Source organism: Sparus aurata, chromosome 19 (genome assembly GCF_900880675.1).
Source record: "Sparus aurata chromosome 19, fSpaAur1.1, whole genome shotgun sequence".
Lineage (NCBI taxonomy): Eukaryota > Metazoa > Chordata > Actinopteri > Spariformes > Sparidae > Sparus > Sparus aurata.
In genome coordinates this window covers 20,698,159-20,707,909 of record NC_044205.1, presented here as the reverse complement: position 1 = coordinate 20,707,909, position 9,751 = coordinate 20,698,159, and positions in this window count along the sequence as shown.

The window sequence follows — 9,751 nt, the reverse complement described above, 5'->3', positions numbered from 1 at the left end:
TTGTCATACATCATATTTCTGAACTACCAGTGTTTCACAATCGGGTTCAATTTTGTGGCCACTTCTGTTGGTCGTTTAAAATATTTCATTTTGCGGAAGCCCAAATTAGCCAAATTTATGGCTTATTACGTGCTGCAGAAAAAGTCCTCGAAACACGAAAAAAAACAAAAAAACAAACCAAAATGGTTCCCTTGTCTCAAAGTGGGTTTTCCATTAAATGCCTTGGCCGTGGTTAAGAGATTTTCATATTTTGTTTTACGCAATCAAATATGCCAGTAAATCCCCTGATGTCTGATTTATAAAGTGTTAAACTGTCTCTTGCTAAAAAGTAGCTAAATGAGATTACAGAAGTTTTAGCTATCTAACCTAGTAAATATTACCATTTATTTGGAGTTTCTGGCCACCAGTGTTGGGTAAGTTACTTGGAAAATAGGATTTTTTTTCTGTAATGAATTTCTCAAACAAAGTCAATTACTTAAATAACTCATTAGCTTCTAAATGCTTCCCCACATTCATCAGCTAGCTGCTAACTTTGTTGCTCTTTGTTGCTCTGAAGAACCCAGCTTACACTGGGTTCTTCAGAGCTTTCACATGGAAAACAGCCGTCTGAAACCTGAACCACAACAGAAAAATAAACACAGATGAGCTGAAAGGTGCTAAAACATTTATTACATCTAAGGGAAACTGTGGTGGCTGAATGATAATTGTTTGTAGGTTCGTTGCTACAAGCGAGGCCTCTGTCTCTCACATTACACAAAGTCATTTGATCTTTTTGTTAACAGAAAGAATAAAAGAAAGATTAATTACAACTTTAAAAATGTTGAATAAGGCTCTTTTGATATTACATTTTGAGCATAATGATAGCTGGCCAGGTGGAAATCCATTGTGCTGCTTTGCTGCCTTAAACTTCAGCACGTGTACCTGAAGTATACCAACGGCCTTTTGATGCAAATGAAGTGGAAAAACACCCCAAACAATACCAACTTGTCTGAGTGAAATGATTAGGCTAAATCACATTTGTTTGGCTAAAGCAGCTTAGAGCGAGAAGCATGCAACAGCATAATAACACGGTGACTGGTGAGGAGCTTAAGAAATACCAAAAGTCTGACAAAACAACAAACAGTTCAGGTCCAACGGCCTCATTATGTCTGTGTTTCAGTTCATTCTCTTCAGAATTCATGGAAAGTTTCAAATTTGAGTGTTCGGCGATGGCCAGCACACTGTATTTGCTTTTATCAGTGAATGCACCTGCACCATGCATCAGAATGTGATTTTAATGAGATATCCCATAATGGCATGAAGGATTTTATTTTTTTCCACCATTGTACTGACGCCCGAGGGCCCAGATGATAACTCTGAGTAAATCATAGAGGTAATTAGCACGCAGTCTTTCCTCCACAACATGAGTCGACTCGATGTTTGGCAGGAGAAGTCATCTTGCGCCTTTACATCTCTACTGCCACCGATGTAAAGTCTTATCGACGGCAATTTCTGAGTTTTGACTCCTTCTTGTAAGCGCTCGCTGCAGCTATGAATCTCACTCGACACATACCCCTGTCAAGACGGGGCAATCTAATATGCCCTTAGCCTCGGGTCAGCCCCTTCCTTCAGCGGCAGCCGCGCAGCTCCAGCAGTTAGTAACTTCATCTCGTTCACATCGTCTCTCACAAAAGGTGTGTCTGTTTACAAAACCCTGGCAAACGCGACACTTACCGCGTCGGCGGGTACAAAGCCTCAGTCGAGTGATCTGGGCTGGGCAGTGAAAGATGAAAGCTCAGACTGGGGCTGGTGCTCTGAAGCACGTGTCTGGATGATGCTCTCATCGGCCTGCAGATGGACAGGTGGAGGAGGGAAGAGTGCGGGAGACGAGGACAGGGAGGATTGGGGGGGGGGGTTAAGCCGTGGCCAAGGTTGGGGCCAACTTCGTTCCTGTTTGATACACTTTGATATGTTGCACTCCACCTGAGCCCAGACTGTGAGTGTGAGGGGCGATGAGCAGGGACTTGTCAGACGCTTTATGGGATGCGCCGTTTGTTTATTAATCACTAGGTTCTGTGATGTGTCTCTCATCACCCCAACAGGTATAATTAAGCTTTAAAGGGCATGGGAGGCTTGATGTGTCTGCAATTCATTTTGTTTTATCTCCTTGTTCCTTTTGAAGTCACTGCCGCGTGGGTAAGGCGTGAGTGTACACTGCAGAGCTTGTGTGCGTGTGTGTGCGCGTATACAGTAGGTGAGCGCGTGTGTGCGCAAATCTTTGTATGGTCAGAAAGCGCCGCAATACAGAGTTTGTCTGTGGTTCCCATGTTGCATGACCTCCAAAACCCCTGCTTACACGCCAGCTTGTTTGGCCCGACATGTCTTGATTAGCCTCGGCGGATCCAGTCGTTCTGGAGGAGTGACAGTTCAAAGGTTGTCAGTTTCTGATGGCCAGGTATTGTGCTGCTTGTATGACATCTTGGGTTCCCAGCAGGCAGCTGCGGCGGCCTGTTTTTCAGCACGAGGATGTGACAGATGTTCGAGGGGGAAATAAACACAGAGCCGCCTCGAACGTGACTGACGCGGAGTTATTGACCCTATCGAAAGGTCAAGCCAATTGGAATATACATCAGAGAAATGTTTGAATTTCACGAGTTCTTCCCCACTTCATCTCTCGCAAAATTGATCCGTGGTGTCAAATGAGATATGTTGAGTGGGACTATATGTAGGAATGTAAACAAGTCTACCCTTGATCTCCAGTTTCAGCCCTCTCCTCTTCAGAAAGATCCTCACATTTAAGCGGAGAACAACTGTAGAGGCTCTTCTTCCACATTCTAACAACATAACTTAGTGAATTGTAACTGAAATATCCAGTTTGATGGGGCAACGAAGGCTTATCAAAACAACCTTTTCTAACTGTAAGTAGGCCAAACCATTGTCCATACCTTCTGCTTGATTCTGTTCCATGGGATTCTCTGTCAGGAGCAGGCAGAGGTGTGAAAAGACGAGAAGCTCACCTGTTGACTTTGGCAGTGCATGAGACTGAGCAGGCAAACAGCCAGTAGCCTGTCACTTCTCCCCGCTGGATCCCTCCGGTTGTGTCCCCTCACATGCGAGTGAATCGATGCACTTAGCATGACGAGCGTGGGTCAGGGGAACGTTTCTGGATCGGAGCTTACGTAAATTTACGTACCTCTCTGACATAAGTGACATGTCATGGAAAAAACTGATTGTGTCACTTGAGGAAGATTTTATTTTGGTTTATCAACGGCTGAATATACTGAATATTTATTCCAGCGCTCACATATCCAACATTCCCATCCCCCGCCGGTTTACAAGCTGTCTCTCAAAGTCTTCACCTGAGTGCAACACGGCAAATGCAATTAAGTGGTGACAGTCAAACTTCAAGCTTACAAGTTACAAATTCATTTTGGGCCTCAGGGAAAAACACTCATTAATGGGAGGAAATCTTAATAATACGCAAATAGATGGTTAGTTGATTGAGGTATGGGGTTTAGGTTATCAGTCGAGAGGTGTTTGATATTTCCTTTCAAATGGTTCCATTCATAAATAAACATTCATGAGATGACTTGGAGGAATAGATTTCGACGAGACAGACAATGGAAACAAAAACATCTGCGGCTGCACCTTTGGCACATTGAGCAACAGGTAAATAAGTGTTGCTACTTTACCTTTCAACACACACTAAAATTACAACAAGAAACCAAGAGACTGCGCTTGTTTGGCAGAATCTCAACGCGCTTTGAAGTATGCGAGCGATGGTGAATGACTTGCCCTCTGAATGGTGAAGCAACATGTGTCTTTTAGATGGCAGAGATTTGATGTTTTCTCAATGATTGGCTTTGTTTTTGATGATCAAATGTTTGGGGTTGTTTCACCAGAGCAGATGTTTGACGGCTTAATACTGAATGCTGTGCTTGAGATGAGATGGGCCGAATGAGTTGTAGAGAAAGATCCCAATAAACAAGGGTTACATTAAACAAACCACTGATGATGTGATTACATGGTCACCACCCTCAGGATGCCTTTATGTTTGATTATCCTTAAGTTGCATAACATAGAAGTAAAGATGTTTTTTTCCCTACAATTTCATCCTTTTCTGACGTTGGTCTTGAGTTACATTCATTCACACAAATACCTCCTTCAATCTGGGTTGCTGTTGCTTAAAGACGCACCATGTAAGAAGTGGCCTGTTGAACCCATGCTCATGACAAATTGGGGCAGCATATTATCAGAGTAGCCGCTAACTGCTGCTTATTGTAGCTGCTGTTAACTAGTTTTTCCGAAATGTTCCTGGAGTCGTGTCACAGCTGTCCATAACCTGGAGCACCTCATTTCTGTTTATTGTGAAACATCATACTCCATACTGACATTTTTAGATTGCATTGCACAACATATTAAGAACCCAGCTACTGTACGATCATTATGTAGTCTGGGACACTTAACACGTCTCTTCAACATGATCCTGAAAATATGTTATATCATAATTTATGTGGAAGCAAAATGCAGAAAAAATGTAAATATGAAGATTTTTTTTGCTGTTATTACTGTTGTTCTCTTGGAGCTGTCTTAAATTGTCTGCGTTGACGGGCTAAATATGGCCCTTGCCACCATGTTCCCGCCCTTCATCACCTAAATATGGACTCATCCGTTGTAGTACATGTAGGGTAGGAGGAGGAGACAGCGGGGTCCTGTGCAGACGCGGAAAGTCCCCAATTATGTGGTAATTCTAGAGAGTGGTTGTGATATTTTTTCTTATTGCCCAAAGAACTTGGCATTTATGAGACTCACCACAAACACATTCCCCACAGCAGAGGCAAACTTCAGCCCCTCTGCACTCGCTCAATCAGATGAAAAAGCAGCTGGTGCTGATTTATGGTGGAGTTTGGAAGCAAGTCTCCAGCAGCCCTGCTTATTTAATTCAGGTGCTCATTTAAAAAAAAAAAAGAAAAGAAAGAAATAAGTTAATTACGATTACAGTAGCTCCTCTTTGAGGAGGTTGATGAATATGTGTGTAATTCTCCACACTCATGACAAACACTGCTCTGTGTTCTCGGTCCAAGGATGATGCTTTTTAATGTGTTGATCATAGAAACATCATCAAAAAGTGTTTTCTGGAAATTACATCAGTCACGTTTAATGTCGAGTTTTTCAATCAAGCGCCTGTTATTTAACGGAAATGCTGCCATACATCAAGCCCATAACACCCTACAAAGGTCAATCGGCTGCACTCTAAACTGACTGTGCTTAAAAGGTATGATTTGACTCGACTGGGAGTGCATTGTATGTAATCAGCATGGAGTCAAAATGTAAGGATGAAAGCGAATGTGTAGAAGTTGCAGTGCCTCTCAGACACAGCGGGGGTGGCTGGATTTTCAGTGCTCATGCCTTCGCAGGGCACAATTTATGGCCATTATGGTGGTCTATTTCTAGCTATAGTGATGGATTCTGCTCAATTATTGTCCATTATGGAGAAAGATGGCCACACCACCATGCCAGAAGTTATTGGTTCCCGCTGCAGTGACATTACACTGAAATCATCGCTGCGAGCTCAGCTCAGCCAAAAGTAACCCAAACTGAAATTCTGTTGTTCTGTGACAGATTAATGCAGCCGTTTAACCTTTCATGCTCATTATCCCTTAATATACTAGACTATACTCTATGAGCAGCTCCTCAAAGAGGTGATTTTCTCCTTCTCTGATTCTTTCATTTTTACAGTTTTTAGAGGCCCTATGGTATTTTAGGAAAAAAAAAAAAATAAAGATTTGGGATAAATCCAAAATAAGTATAAATCGTAGCAACATTGTGTTCACTTGCATTAGTTGTAGGGACCTGAGGTTTAGTCTGGGGTTGCCAAATGTGGCATGACAGGCTTTCCTTTAAGGTTCAAAGTGAACTGTCTGTCTGTATACTATATATCTAACCTCTTTGATTGCTTGTCCAAGTTTGCAAGCTAAGAGCTAAGTTAGGAAAAGGTTTATTTCAGGATGAAGTAAACCACAAGTTTGAATTTACATGTTTCCGCATCATACTAAAAGGCTATTACTGAGTTAAGTAGCTCTACTGTACACTGCAATATAAAGAAGTGCATATAAGAAATAAAATGGTCAGGCACATAATGTTTTTAACAAGTATAAACCTTCTATGTGGTCAACAATCGGTTTGAAGCCTCAAAATTTAGTATTACAGCCGTCGCCATTTTGTTTTTTTGGTTGATTGGATCTGATTGAGAACTCAAGGACACGACATTGTAGCAACTTGTCAACGATTACCCTGCTTTATTGTCTATTTCACTGTTAATGGGACCATAATTTACCAAATGAACAACTTCCTGTATTGAAGAAGACTTGAAACTAGCGACTGAAATCATAAACCGTTAACTGAGGGAAGAACAAGTGATAAGTAGGGTCATTTTCCAGTGCGCCAGTTGGTTGCAGTTCTGTCACTGCTCAGACCACTGTGCCAAAAGGGTCAGACCTATTACTTCCAGAGCCACATCTGTGCAACCAGCACACATTTTCCTACAAGCTGGTATTCAAATTTTGTTGGAGGAATGAACAGTGTGGAAAAGGGAGTGAGTTAAAACAAGGCTTTTAGAATTTTTCTAAGCTCCTATCTATTCACTCACTCTGCCCCATACACACCAGTGTACAAATAAATCTAAAAATGTCTCAAATTTTCATGAAAATTTAACCTGTGATTGTGTAAAAAGTATGGTTGATATGAAAATGTTGAATCAGCATGAGAACGCTCAAGTTGTTGTGACCATTTCAAAGTTCGAATTGAGTGTCTATGTGAATGTATGAAGGAGTGGGAAGAGTTTGTAGATGAGTCAGTTTGAAGTTAGATTAAGATAGATCTGAAAGTTGAATAATACTTTGCATGTAGAAAAAATGGTAAATATTTCTAAGTTTGAATGGAGTTTAGTCTCCAGCATTCACTACCAATTAAGGAGTCAGTGTTTCATAAATCACAAATAATTCGAAGTGGTGAATCTGCCACTGGAGGCGTTATTAACTTCATTATGTGCTGCATGACAACAGATAGTTGGTGTAGCAACACTAGCCAAGGGAGGAAGTGTCTCAGCTTTAGATTAATTTTGTCGTAACTGAAAATGCTTCCCAAAAGAAGTGTATTTTTGGGCCATATGCTCTCTGCACAAAATGCTAATTATCTAGCCATTTTCATACACTGGCGCTGACCCATACACTACACTGTATCCAATAAGTAAACCCTCCGTAGCCATTCTCCTACTTTCAATATGTTTATGTCTGAATAATGGAGAAGAATTGGGAAATAGAAGGTGAATTCCTATAAACCCTGGCATCGGGACGCTGCAGTGGCTGTCGTCTCGCCAGGGCTCAGGCTGGCAGTCAGCACAAACGGGGGGTAATTGAGAGGGAGAAGTCCCAGCCAGTTGCACAGTGGGTCCTCCGTGGGCCTCTGAATGCCACCGTAGCCCCCAGCGGACATTAATCAAAATGCCCGATCAATAACTTCTCAAGTGCTAATAAGCACTGGCACATTTCGTGATATGTGAGCCCCTTCATCATTTCAACTACCCGGAGATTTATAGGAAATCCATTGTTAGGTCCAAAGTATGAGGTAATGTAGCACTTAGTAAATGAAGTAAAACCAAAAGCCTGAGGTGATTTGTATTTCATTTACAAAGGACATGTCTAATCATTAGGAGCTCCATCTCTCTGAAAAGCAACCAAACGGCTGTAATGATGGCTGTGTTCTTTTATAGCTTACTTACTCAGCAATGATGCAGGAGATAACAGCAAATAGTGGAGCCTCGCCGTCCTCCTCTCTCGACTGGTTCACTCCCAGATAGCCATGGGGGACTCCTATCCACCATGGAGTGATTAAAGTCATGTTAGGGAAGCATTATGGGTCAAGTCATAAAATAATTTGATTTCTGTCCCCCTCCACTGTCTCCTATCAAAGTGATTGGTCTCCTGGTCATCTCACTGGCTGACATAATTGTTAATTAACCATTATGGGCTGCCCTCTCTCATCTATATCTCACAGCAATTACTCATTTGACAACAATGCAATATATCACAGCATATGATGTATGGTCAAAGACCAGGTTTTATGAGTATGAACTGACTCAGTATCATGAAAGTGTTGCACATTTACCCATGGCCAGATGCCTTTTTCACCCGAGTATTGATTCTAATCAGTTTTGTTTCACATGCAAACCAATCGCGGGAATAAACGTTGGCAGTTTAGGTGTCTGCAAACCACGGATACGTGTTGCAACTTTACATTTCTTTTGGTTCAGTTTTCTATTCTATTTTTTGACAATGCTGTGCTTATGATATTGTCAGGTTGAGGCACAAAGACTTGGTTAGGATTAGGAAAAGATCATATTTTGCCTGAAATTACCTGTTTTGGTCAACACAAACACAGAGATGTCCCGAAATCTCACCAAAAATATCTTATTTTTGGATGAAAAATGTCCTGTCCTTATAAATATGGTGGTGTCATGCTTACAAATGTTTAAATGCAGTCTCAAACGGTAGTCACTGGCCTCACCATCTAACCTATGTTTCTTTATGTTGATTTTTCGCATTTCTTGATCAATTTTCAATTATATGTCGTAATAACACTGCACTTATGGTCTACCAAAGTTTAGGCACAAAATACACTCAGTTGGGGTTTGGTCAGACTTTTTTTTTTTACCACAAAGGCGACTGGAAATTGTCTTCAAGTCCGCTTAAAAATACCAGGTTGTCAGCAGCAAATTGTCCAAATGCCAGATTCATGCCACTAATATAGGTGGAAAATTTCCCAACATCCTGTTAAAAATATTTTGCGCTTAATGTTGAAACACTGTTTTGAGCGGCGGTCTCTTGCTTGGCAGCGTGTCCCCTCCTCCTCCCCCTTACTTAAGTCAGCTCATATGCTGTACAGGTGATCTGAACGTGATACTATCTTGGTTTGCATCACAGTATGAGCACTGGAGATCTGACAGGTAATTTTCCTTTTCTACCTGCTGTCGGTGCAAAATTTTTTCTTCCTTTTTTAACTGTTCACTTAAGTCATCAGCTCTTTGCACGTCAAGGTGAGTTGTCTTTTCAAGAAATACCACAGATCAGGTAAAGAGGTCCAGGGGGAAGAAAGTTAAATAAAAAGCTCTTTAAAATGGTATTCATGAAGAAAAAGACAAACAATGTACTTGTTGAAAATAAAAGCGCACACTGAAATCCATTCTGATGACAGTTGAGAATGCAGGCTTTACGGAGGACTTGAGCCCCATCTTTGCCATATCTTTTAAGCATGATTATTTACTTTAAAAAAACAAACCAAAGCCCCAAGTCTGCCATTGTGGACGACAGGCCTTTGATTGAGCTCTGAGCTTGAATTCTTAACTAATAAATTGTTCCACGCCTTTGTCTGGGGCATTAACAGCAGTGGTCTGCGTTTTTCTTGCCCTAATCTCAAGAATGCAGCAGCCTCTTGAGAAGCTCAGGGGTTTCCTCCTCTCCCAGAGCCAGGTCTTCACTTTGTTTTCTTAGAGGACTCCCTGGATTGACAGGCCTCACCGTTAGCCCTCTCCTCGGCCATCTGTTTTCACCGAATTGCACTGAGCACATCAAAGTCAATCAAGGCTGCAAAGCATTTTAAAAGTCACACACCCCCACGCCGTGTGTGAGAAATGAAGCAAACTTTTCATCGGGCTCACAAAAAGAGACAGTTTGTGTTTGTGTGCATGGTTTTCCATGTGAGGGTGACCTGGGAG